Source organism: Xenopus tropicalis, chromosome 9, assembly GCF_000004195.4.
Source record: "Xenopus tropicalis strain Nigerian chromosome 9, UCB_Xtro_10.0, whole genome shotgun sequence".
Classification (NCBI taxonomy): domain Eukaryota; kingdom Metazoa; phylum Chordata; class Amphibia; order Anura; family Pipidae; genus Xenopus; species Xenopus tropicalis.
Window position 1 is genome coordinate 84,479,195 of NC_030685.2, and position 12,889 is coordinate 84,492,083.

The 12,889-nt window shown below is 46.2% G+C and overlaps 1 long non-coding RNA gene across 1 annotated transcript in view; it reads left to right on the plus strand.

Moving 5' to 3' along the window:
- LOC105948462 overlaps window positions 1-12,584 on the plus strand; it is a 39,802-nt gene extending 27,218 nt beyond the window's left edge. Inside the window, exons 2-4 of the long non-coding RNA XR_001925309.2 lie at window positions 7,587-7,744; window positions 9,241-9,900; window positions 12,220-12,584. This is a non-coding gene — a long non-coding RNA (uncharacterized LOC105948462). The remainder of the gene's footprint in view (window positions 1-7,586; window positions 7,745-9,240; window positions 9,901-12,219) is intronic.
- Window positions 12,585-12,889: the final 305 nt, after the last annotated feature.

Below are 12,889 nucleotides of genomic sequence, written 5' to 3' on the forward strand. Positions count from 1 at the left end.
GATAATAATTAACAGTAATAACCAAATTGTAATCTCACATAGCAATCATATTTAGCTGTTAGGGTCAGCGACCCCCATTTGAAAGCTGGAAAGACTGTAGAAGGCAAATCATTCAAAAACTATAAATAATGAAGACCAGTTGCAAAGTTGCAAGACATAGGACTTTCTATAACATACTAAAACTTAATGTAGCCATTTCCGCACACTGACATGCATGTAACTTCCCCTTGCAGGGGCAATTGCTCTAGAATTATGGGTAAAAAATATGGTGACTATACTCTGTATACACTATAACATTTTTACTTTGCATTCTCCACCTATGTATAAATGCTCTGGGCACAGATAAAGACTCCTTGAGAAGTCCGATCCCCAGGTCAAATTCCCTCTCCTCTTTACCCCACTACCCCCATAGGGTTTACACAACCTGCTAAATGAACTCAGGGGCACAGCCGGGGCGCAGGATTCCTGCTCGTTAGCACAGAGATCTGCCTCGATGTCCATTATAACACACAGCTCCTAATTAAAAATTCATTTTTTTTGGTTCCAGCAGTAGCTGCTCTGCAAATAAAATATGGCACTGTGATATTTAGCACCCAATCTCTAGTAAAACCATAGGGAGAACATATCCGACTCATGTATTTGTGCTCATCGCTTCCAGGCATCAGGGTCGGTGTCATTTAAAAAATGCATAAATCACTATTTACTGCAGGGATTTCCAAACAGCTTGTGGATTTCTTGTCCTATCTGCTGCCATACATCTCTCCCAGTGGGCTTAAAGCTAACTAATGGGCTGTTCCTGCTGAATTGTGCTTAGTACAGGGGAATCCCTATGTGCCATAGTTTTATGGTATCTCTCTGTACAGGCTATGAGCAAACTTAGGGGGCTGTTCCTGCTGAATTGTGCTTAGTACAGGGGAATCCCTATGTGCCATAGTTTTATGGTATCTCTCTGTACAGGCTATGGGCAAACTTAGGGGGCTGTTCCTGCTGAATTGTGCTTAGTACAGGGGAATCCCTATGCTGCCATAGTTTTATGGTATCTCTCTGTACAGGCTATGAGCAAACTTAGGGGGCTGTTCCTGCTGAATTGTGCTTAGTACAGGGGAATCCCTATGCTGGCATAGTTTTATGGTATCTCTCTGTACAGGCTATGAGCAAACTTAGGGGGCTGTTCCTGCTGAATTGTGCTTAGTACAGGGGAATCCCTATGTGCCATAGTTTTATGGTATCTCTCTGTACAGGCTATGAGCAAACTTAGGGGGCTGTTCCTGCTGAATTGTGCTTAGTACAGGGGAATCCCTATGTGCCATAGTTTTATGGTATCTCTCTGTACAGGCTATGGGCAAACTTAGGGGGCTGTTCCTGCTGAATTGTGCTTAGTACAGGGGAATCCCTATGTGCCATAGTTTTATGGTATCTCTCTGTACAGGCTATGAGCAAACTTAGGGGGCTGTTCCTGCTGAATTGTGCTTAGTACAGGGGAATCCCTATGCTGGCATAGTTTTATGGTATCTCTCTGTACAGGCTATGAGCAAACTTAGGGGGCTGTTCCTGCTGAATTGTGCTTAGTACAGGGGAATCCCTATGCTGGCATAGTTTTATGGTATCTCTCTGTACAGGCTGTGAGCAAATCTAGAAAGTTATCCGTGCTGGGGAGAGTGCCATTCATGGGTCTTTTTGGCTTCTTGTTACATGATGAATTCTGGTTGTAACCAGACAGCCAGAGACAAGGCATTTAGACAAGAGTAAAGGAGGCCATACATGTACCAATAAAATTGTACAAAATCTCATACAATTTTTTTGACCGTGGGTGGGCTCAGAATTATCATTTCAATCATTTTTGTATCACGGTGATCGATCGTTTAGTCGATCGGATGGGGTAAAAAATTTCGGTCGGATAAGGATAAAATCTGCGCATGTATGGTGCATGTGCCGATACCCTTGGGGGACCTACAATGGGAGTCACTTACATACGATTGGACTCAACCTCCTCCCATTGGTTATATTTAGGGCTTTATCCTACAATTTCAGTCTGAATGTCAGTTTTACATCATTGCATTTAAACGTACAATCAATATCGAAGTTCAGCGGAAGAAGACTAAAATCTGAACGTGTATGGCCCACTTAAAGGTGGACAAGGTAAGAATATTAGCCTCTATATGCCCACCTTGCTAATGCGATCATTCAGCCAGATATCAGTCGGGTAGGCCTGTCAGGGGTGCCCATACACGGGCAGATAAGCTGCTGAATCGGTCTGAAGAGAGATACCATATAAAGACACGGAGCGGATTTTGGCATGAAAGCATGTGATGTGAGTATGCATTTTGTGCTGAAATCCAGTCCGGGTGTCGGCACCCATGCCAGTGTCCCTCGTCACAGGCACTGGAGGGGCAAAGGCCAGTGGATTGGCTGAACCTCATCATTTATGGCAGCAGTTTCCATCTGCAAGATACGCCAGCAACACCCTGCGTGGGAGCTCAGGAAAACAATGCGACGGAGAAATCATCATATATTTAACTCTGCTGATAGGCCAAACTTGGGTGATCCAATCACTTGGCCCCACAGGCCAGAGCCTGAATCACAATAAGGACTTTGGCAAATCTGATGTTTTTTTCCCCAATATCATCATGCGAATGGCAAGGATTTGACTGTATTATTTATCATGTCGGCATTTTAATAAGTCAGACGCCACATAACTCAAACTGCCCCCCCCCATTATCCCAATAGATCACCGTCGGACCGCGGCAAGAAATTCTCTCAGCGTTATTCAGAGTTTCATCATGCTGTGGGCGCTGTGTCACTCATCCGTCCCTATGAATTCCATTTGCAGATTCCACAGATGATTAATTAAACACTTCCTCGTCAGCATGAATCTCGGAACACGCAGGTTTTTAATTAAACACCGATGAAGTTCGGAATCAAACTAACAGTTTCATTTCAGCAGAGGATTTGGCACTAAATCACGCTGTGTAATCGCACCTCCTCTCACCGGCGCCTGACACAATAGGCATCATTTCTTATGGGCATCTTACAGCAGGCAGCAGATGCAGACTACACCGGTGTGTAAGCAGCCATGGTTGCAACTGAACCATTACTAAAGGTGGCCATACAGATTTCAACTGCTGATTCGGGTCCTTCAGACCAATATGGCTGCTTATCTACCCGTGTATGGGCACCCCCGACTGATATCTGGCCTAAAATTGGGCAGACCTTGATCATCAGATTTGATTTTCCCATCGGATCAGGGACCCCATAGGCTCATTGGTCCTTGGTTCGATGGTCCATATACCTACCATTTTAATTTGATTGTTTGAGATGATTCACTTGTTTGGCATTCTGCCTAACAGGTCTCATACCTGTAGTATCTCCCTCATTGTCCTACTGTCTCCCTTGTATTCTTCTGCTGTCATCTTGTCCAACTCGTCCTGTCTTGTCCTGTTGTCTACACCATGTCCTACTGCCTACATATTGTCCTACTGTCTCCATCTTGCCCTACTGTCTCCATCTTGTCCTTCTGTCTCCATCTTGTCCTTCTGTCTCCATCTTGCCCTACTGTCTCCATCTTGCCCTACTGTCTCCATCTTGTCCTACTGTCTCCATCTTGTCCTACTGTCTCCATCTTGCCCTACTGTCTCTGTCTTGCCCTACTGTCTCTGTCTTGCCCTACTGTCTCTGTATTGTCCTACTGTCTCTGTCTTGCCCTACTGTCTCTATCTTGCCCTACTGTCTCCATCTTGTCCTACTGTCTCCATCTTGCCCTACTGTCTCCATCTTGTTCTACTGTCTCTGTATTGTATTGTATCTTGTTGTACTATCTGCCATTCCTCCTCAGAAAGCTATGGGGCTGTGTCCCCATTATTTTTTAGGCTGAGAATTGTCTTTCTTGAGTTTCTCTTGCAAGCCTCTCTGATAGATGTAAGAATTCTATATTCCCAGGGGATTTTGTGCTGTTGCTGATAATGATTTCATGTTCCTGGTGAGAATGTTCATAACATGCAGGGGGGTGAGAATTGGTTTCAAGGTCAAACAAATGACTTGTCCTGGAACAACTGTGCCCTGATGTTCTCAGTACTTCTTATTGGTATCAGTATGTGTGACTGAGCTGGAAAAACTCTGAGCTGCAGTGAGGCTTTAGGAAGGTAAGGTAAGAAACATTGGGGTAACAGTCACCCTGCTATAGTTCCAGGGGTACCCAGGGCACAAATAAGCACTCACCCCAAATCCCCCCTAACTGGCCTTCAGGCTGGGCCCCCTTAGCCCATAACAAGATTACAGATATATCGAAACATTGGGGTAACAGTCACCCTGCTATAGTTCCAGGGGTACCCAGGGCACAAATAAGCACTCACCCCAAATCCCCCCTAACTGGCCTTCAGGCTAGGCCCTTCCTGTATAACACCTCGGCACTTCTGAGTGCCGAAAGAAGCCAGGCCCTTTTATAAGGTTGCGCCCCAATAGGATCACCCGCTGACCACCAATGACAGGGCCCGGAATTGATTTAAGGGGGCCCGAGCTACTAAGATAACTTTAGCACGGCCGGGCCCCCTCTTAAAGTTAAAATCGTCCGGGCCCGGGACGGCTGTACCCCCTGCGCCCCCCTGATGGCGGTACCCAGGGCACAAATAAGCACTCACCCCAAATCCCCCCCTAACTGGCCTTCAGGCTGGGCCCCCTTAGCCCAAAACAAGGTTACAGATATATAGAAACATTGGGTAACAGTCACCCTGCTATAGTTCCAGGGGTACCCAGGGCACAAATAAGCACTCACCCCAAATCCCCCCCTAACTGGCCTTCAGGCTGGGCCCCCTTAGCCCAAAACAAGGTTACAGATATATAGAAACATTGGGGTAACAGTCACCCTGCTATAGTTCCAGGGGTACCCAGGGCACAAACAAGCACTCACCCCAAATCCCCCCCCCTAACTGGCCTTCAGGCTGGGCCCCCTTAGCCCATAACAAGGTTACAGATATATAGAAACTTTGGGGTAACAGTCACCCCGCTATAGTTTCAGGGGTACCCAGGACACAAATAAGCACTCACCCCAAATCCCCCCCTAACTGGCCGTCAGGCTGGGCCCCCTTAGCCCATAACAAGGTTACAGATATATAGAAACATTGGGGTAACAGTCACCCCACTACAGTTCCAGGGGTACCCAGGGCACAAATAAGCACTCACCCCAAATCCCCCCCTAACTGGCCTTCAGGCTGGGCCCCCTTAGCCCATAACAAGGTTACAGATATATAGAAACATTGGGGTAACAGTCACCCCCCTATAGTTCCAGGGGTACCCAGGGCACAAATAAGCACTCACCCCAAATCCCCCCCTAACTGGCCTTCAGGCTGGGCCCCCTTAGCCCATAACAAGGTTACAGATATATAGAAACATTGGGGTAACAGTCACCCCGCTATAGTTCCAGGGGTACCCAGGGCACAAATAAGCACTCACCCCAAATCTCCCCCTAACTGGCCTTCAGGCTGGGCCCCCTTAGCCCATAACAAGGTTACAGATATATAGAAACATTGGGGTAACAGTCACCCTGCTATAGTTCCAGGGGTACCCAGGGCACAAATAAGCACTCACCCCAAATCCCCCCCTAACTGGCCTTCAGGCTGGGCCCCCTTAGCCCATAACAAGGTTACAGATATATAGAAACATTGGGGTAACAGTCACCCTGCTATAGTTCCAGGGGTACCCAGGGCACAAATAAGCACTCACCCCAAATCCCCCCTAACTGGCCTTCAGGCTGGGCCCCCTTAGCCCATAACAAGGTTACAGATATATAGAAACATTGGGGTAACAGTCACCCCGCTATAGTTCCAGGGGTACCCAGGGCACAAATAAGCACTCACCCCAAATCCCCCCCTAACTGGCCTTCAGGCTGGGCCCCCTTAGCCCATAACAAGGTTACAGATGTATTTAAATATAAAATATTTAATAAATACTGAACCATCATTTGTTGCCATCCACTATCTATGAAAATTATACCTTGGTGCATAATGGCCCTTGACATATACCTAGATATATATATGTAAATGGAGGATAATTTTAATTTATACAAAAAGATTGGCCTATAATTAAAGTGAGGAGGAGATTAAATACTGTAAAATGCACAGTATGTATGAAGGGGATAGGGGAAGGCCTGATAGGTGTGGCTCTCTGTATGTGGGGCGCAGGCAGGGGATAATAGAAACAGGTAATTGGCAGAATTATTCATGGAGTCTTCACTTTATTAGATTTGCATTATTTAATGTTTATATTGTATTGCTCTGTAGTGTCGGGGCTAGAAGTTATTGCACCCAACAGCAAAAGGTTGGTAATATTAAAGGGGTTTAACTTTCAGTATGATGTAGAGAGTAATATTCTGAGACAAATTGCAATTGGTCTTCATTTTCTATTATTTGTGGCTTTTTAATGATTTCACTTTTTGTTCTCTCCAGTTTGGAATTTCAGCAGCTAGGGTCCAAATTACCAGGGTCCTCAAAGAGCAATAGGTTTGTGGCAGCCGGGGTCAGTGACCCCCATCAGAGTCAAAAAAAGGCGGCAAATAATAACTAAAAAACAATAAAATGTAAATAATAAAGACCAACTGAAAAGTTGCTTAGTATTGGCCATTTTATGACATACCAAAAGTTAACTGAATGGTGAACCACCCCTTTAGCTGTATATTACTTGGGGTTCCAGGGGGTCCTCTGGACCATCCATTTGGTAACACTCACCTTTTCACTTGGCATATCTGGTTGCTTGGGTCAGTGAGTCTCGTCAGCAAGAATGTTTGTGAATGGCCGAATGATGGAAGGACATTGCCAGTACAGTTTGCTGCTAGATAAGCATTTTCATTTTCCCTTAGTTCCCCTTTAAACCTGCCAGACCCAGTGAGAGCCAAATGCAGTAGCCACATTATTGCCTATACTCTACATTAGGCTAGAGAATAACAGACTAACACATTAATACGTCAGGTAATGGGGGCCCTGCCCCCAAGGGCTTACACTCTATAGGGGAGGGGATTAGTGAGACACAAGCTATAAATCTCTCCCAAGGGATTCCCAGTTTAATCCAAAATTCCATTGTTGTCATGACAAGAATTCCGTGGGTACACACTGTCCCCCCAAGTGACGATGTGCCGCTATATACACACCACTCGGTGCTGCACTTTAGCACTTCTGCCCCAAATTCTTCCAGTGGAACAGATGTCGGTGTGGGGCAACTGAGAGCTGCTCGGGGCAAACGACAGCTCTGTGAGGCTTGTGCCATGTCTGTGCTTCTCTCAGCTGATAATGTAAATGTCCTTTATTGCCCCTAATGGCTTTATGAGCACAAATAGCCCCCATGGTCACCTCAGAAATGAATCCATAAATCATATTTTTGGGTCTAATGCTGTGAAACCTGTAATGCAATGTTAGTACCAGGTTCCCCTATAAATAATCCTTGTATTGTTCCTATTGGCCCTCCCTGTCTGTCACTTTTCTTTCATATTCCTGATATTATTTATCCCAGAATTGCCCCCAGGTACCGCTTAGTAATACTTTCACTGCAGTCTGATCATGAGAAAATGAAGATGAAATAAAAAAAGAACTTTTTCCTTTCAGATGGTCCAGGCATTGAGCAATTGAGCAAGTTTCCATGACAACCAATATTTTATTTCTGGCTCCCTCGCACCAGGCCTTGGTGGAAGGTCCCCGGGGTCCAACTGGCTGGCTTAAGTCTTGGATTGTAACTCCATTGTGTTCTTTCCCCTGCGCTACTGGTAAGGCTGAATTATTTCATCTGCCCAAACACCCTGGATACGATTTTGGGAATAAATAATACGCTGCTTAAATTGGAATTACATTTACAAATAACTTTAAAACCAACCAGCTAAAGTTCCAGGGGTACCCAGGGCACAAATAAGCACTCACCCCAAATCCCCCCCTAACTGGCCTTCAGGCTGGGCCCCCTTAGCCCATAACAAGGTTACAGATATATAGAAACATTGGCGTAACAGTCACCCCGCTATAGTTCCAGGGGTACCCAGGGCACAAATAAGCACTCACCCCAAATCTCCCCCCTAACTGGCCTTCAGGCTGGGCCCCCTTAGCCCATAACAAGGTTACAGATATATAGAAACATTGGGGTAACAGTCACCCCGCTATAGTTCCAGGGGTACCCAGGGCACCAATAAGCACTCACCCCAAATCCCCCCTACTGGCCTTCAGGCTGGGCCCCCTTAGCCCATAACAAGGTTACAGATATATAGAAACATTGGGGTAACAGTCACCCCGCTATAGTTCCAGGGGTACCCAGGGCACAAATAAGCATTCACCCCAAATCCCCCCCTAACTGGCCTTCAGGCTGGGCCCCCTTAGCCCATAACAAGGTTAAAGATATATAGAAACATTGGGGTAACAGTCACCCCGCTATAGTTCCAGGGGTACCCAGGGCACAAATAAGCACTCACCCCAAATCCCCCCCTAACTGGCCTTCAGGCTGGGCCCCCTTAGCCCATAACAAGGTTACAGATATAGAGAAACATTGGGGTAACAGTCACCCCGCTATAGTTCCAGGGGTACCCAGGGCACAAATAAGCACTCACCCCAAATCCCCCCCTAACTGGCCTTCAGGCTGGGCCCCCTTAGCCCATAACAAGGTTACAGATATATAGAAACATTGGGGTAACAGTCACCCTGCTATAGTTCCAGGGGTACCCAGGGCACAAATAAGCACTCACCCCAAATCCCCCCCTAACTGGCCTTCAGGCTGGGCCCCCTTAGCCCATAACAAGGTTACAGATATATAGAAACATTGGGGTAACAGTCACCCTGCTATAGTTCCAGGGGTACCCAGGGCACAAATAAGCACTCACCCTAAATCCCCCCCCTAACTGGCCTTCAGGCTGGGCCCCCTTAGCCCATAACAAGGTTACAGATATATAGAAACATTGGGGTAACAGTCACCCTGCTATAGTTCCAGGGGTACCCAGGGCACAAATAAGCACTCACCCCAAATCCCCCCTAACTGACCTTCAGGCTGGGCCCCCTTAGCCCATAACAAGGTTACAGATATATAGAAACATTGGGGTAACAGTCACCCTGCTATAGTTCCAGGGGTACCCAGGGCACAAATAAGCACTCACCCCAAATCCCCCCTAACTGACCTTCAGGCTGGGCCCCCTTGGCCCATAACAAGGTTACAGATATATAGAAACATTGGGGTACCCCAGACATCAGCTGCACAACAGTGTGGGAACCTTCTGTTTTGCTACAGACTGACAGTGACACAATGTACGGGTCCCTAAAGGGGAGACCATTGATCTCGCTGCGAGTGACGGTGACGCACGTTGGGTTATTAAGATGAAGAATCCCAGTAACTGAATGTGACAGAACTGGAACCTTCAGTAGGACAAAGGTGGGTGCGTTTCATTGTTGCGCAGTCCCAACCCCACAGCTAGAAGAGTTCATTCCCCAGCAGAGACATCTCTATTATGGTCACAGAACTTCAGGGTGAAAGGGGGAGTCCATGTGTCTATATATAAGGACCCCCCACATTCCTAGGAGGCGCCTTCCTTAAACTGACGGTGAAAGTAATAGATGTAGGAATGTTATTTTATGCAATCATTCCTTTCCCCCTTGCTTATTGTTTGCATTTCACTTGGTTCTGTTACCCTTTAATGCTGTTTAGGGCTGTTGACTGTTTGTTTCTAGGTTCCTCTTTGTTGAATGAGGGATGGGACTTAAAGGGTTAAACGGCAACCTCCCAGTGCACTGATTGGCTCCAGCCTAGAGATGGGTCGGAACCACAGGAACAGATGGAAGGTTGAAAGGAAAGCAGCCAGACCCGACCTGTGGTCTGCAGACCAACAGAACCACTGACCCAGACTGTGCCAATCCGTCACATGACTACCTAATAGCCACACAGTACCTGCAGGTACCCAGCCCTCTATCCTAGTATCTGATTGGCTAAGGGTTTGTCTAATTCTGTTAGGGTTATGAGCATCCTAGAGCTCTGGCTACAGGTTGGTCAACTCTGGCTACAGGTTGGTCAACAGGCTAGTGCTGGCCAGGGCTATTTTTTTAAAAAAAAACAAAAAAACAATTGTTTCCCCCAACCGGGTTGCGAGGGCTCTATTAGCCAGCACCTTAGGTGGGTAAAAGAAATTTAGGGTGATAGTTGCCCTTTAAGGTAGCCATACACGGGAAGATTAAAGCTGCTGATTCAAGTCCTTTCAAGTCCCGTGTATGGAGACCCCCAATGGCCCCCCGACTGATATCTCGGCGATAAGCCAGGTGTCAGTTGGGCAGGTTTGATCTTTTAGTCGAATTTAGTCGCTCCGACTGCTCCTATCTCCGTCATTGTAATTCGATCGTTTGCCCCTAGGGCCAAACCATCGAATAAGCCCTTAGGTGGGCATATTGGGGAAAGATCCGCTCGTTTGGCCAAACGAGCAAATCTTATACTGTATGGCCACCTTTAGACTGCTCTGATTGGCTTTGGGAACATCCTGTTTTAATGATCTTTTATTTAGTGGTTTGTTCTAGCCCCGCCCACTTAGAATGTCGATTACATATGGACAAATGGCAGTAAAATCAAATACACAAACACACAGGTACAGGGTGGCCGGGGGTCTGTTGCCCGCTCCTCTCACTGTCTTACGCTTGATTGAAATGTGATTTATAACAAGGCAGCAGCAGATGTTGCTTCTCTGACTGATGAGTCTATTTTACCCCGGCAGATGCCGAGCGGCTCGCTAATTATTTGCATGTTTAGATTGGAGAGACAATAATAGCAGCTTGGTGTTTGCATAGAAATGATTGGGAACCTGTACATACAGTGACATTGTATGCAGCACCCTCCCAAGGCCATCCCTTTGTCAGCAGCAGTCCTGCCTTGCTTTATGGCTGAGATTCTAGCTATCTGTATAACAGAGCATTCTGTCACAGTGGCACAGATCCTATCTGATCCCCCCATTGTAAGCAGCAGTCCTGCCCTGCTTTATGGCTGAGATTCTAGCTATCTGTATAACAGAGCATTCTGTCACAGTGGCACAGATCCTATCTGATCCCCCCCATTGTAAGCAGCAGTCCTGCCCTGCTTTATGGCTGAGATTCTAGCTATCTGTATAACAGAGCATTCTGTCACAGTGGCACAGATCCTATCTGATCCCCCCATTGTAAGCAGCAGTCCTGCCCTGCTTTATGGCTGAGATTCTAGCTATCTGTATAACAGAGCATTCTGTCACAGTGGCACAGATCCTATCTGATCCCCCCATTGTAAGCAGCAGTCCTGCCCTGCTTTATGGCTGAGATTCTAGCTATCTGTATAACAGAGCATTCTGTCACAGTGGCACAGATCCTATCTGATCCCCCATTGTAAGCAGCAGTCCTGCCCTGCTTTATGGCTGAGATTCTAGCTATCTGTATAACAGAGCATTCTGTCACAGTGGCACAGATCCTATCTGATCCCCCCATTGTAAGCAGCAGTCCTGCCCTGCTTTATGGCTGAGATTCTAGCTATCTGTATAACAGAGCATTCTGTCACAGTGGCACAGATCCTATCTGATCCCCCCATTGTAAGCAGCAGTCCTGCCCTGCTTTATGGCTGAGATTTTAGCTCAGTTTATTAAAAATCAGTAATTGTAAACTCCAACTGTTGTATTAAAATTTAAAACACACATAGAGTATGCTGTAGAGCTTTTCCATCTTATAAAGATAAGTTCATACATTCCTGTAAGTTTACGGGAAGTTATTACAGTGCTGATAGGATAGGATAGGATAGCTGCAGTGCAGCCACTCACCAGTTTGGCTTTGCCTTTACCTGCAATAGCGCAGCACCCTGAATATCATTTGTGCAGCTTTATATAACGGCTCGTGTTTGTAATGTAATACATTGTGAGCAAAGGGACTTATGTGTAAGCGCCGTTGAGGCACGAAACGCGTCAGGTAATATGTCCTAATAAAATGTAGAATTTTTCATTTTATTCTGCTGCTGCTGTGATTTTTTATCTTTGATTTTTTCTCACCTTATTTGATATTGGATTTGCTACTGCCTGTGACCTGGACTGAGGTTTGAAATGTGAGAAATTCATTTCTACTATTTTAATATAATTTTTTGTTTTCCTTTTTTGTAAAGTAAGGCAGTTTACGAGCTTACTCCTCCCTTTTCGGGGTGCAGTTTGACAAATCACTCACGAGTGTGAGTATTCTTTGCTGATAAAGCAGTTGTACAACCAGTATTATTCCCTTACAGATTCCAGGGCTCGGGAAAGTGAATGAATGGAGCAGCGCAGAGGCAACTGCTTGTGACCCAGCTGTTCCAGTGGAGGCAAATCCCGTGGTCTGTCTGATTCCTTAAAACACAATATTAGTGGGCAGGGCAGTATATGTGTATTTCTAAGGGATTAGGCCCAGGATTAAGCTCCAGCCTCTTCCATTCTCTATTAATTTAGGACACAACAATATTTAGCTTTAGAGGAATGACATGTAACCCTTCCAGGGCTTTCCGTAGTGGTCCAGAGCCTCTGAATGGTGCTATACCCCTGGCCCTATCTGTCCTTACTATTCACTCTATGCCACAGTCATAGGCTATATATTAGGTACCTATCTAGTGCTACCAACCCCTATTTCTGTAGGGAAATGAGAGCAGGGCAGGCAGTAACCCTTCCAACACTTTCCCCTGTCTCTGCCCCTATATATTAGGTACCTACCTAGTGCTACCAACCCCTATTTCTGTAGGGAAATGAGAGCAGGGCAGGCAGTAACCCTTCCAACACTTTCCCCTATCTCTGCCCCTATATATTAGGTACCTACCTAGTGCTACCAACCCCTATTTCTGTAGGGAAATGAGAGCAGGGCAGGCAGTAACCCTTCCAACACTTTCCCCTGTCTCTGCCCCTATATATTAGGTACCTACCTAGTGC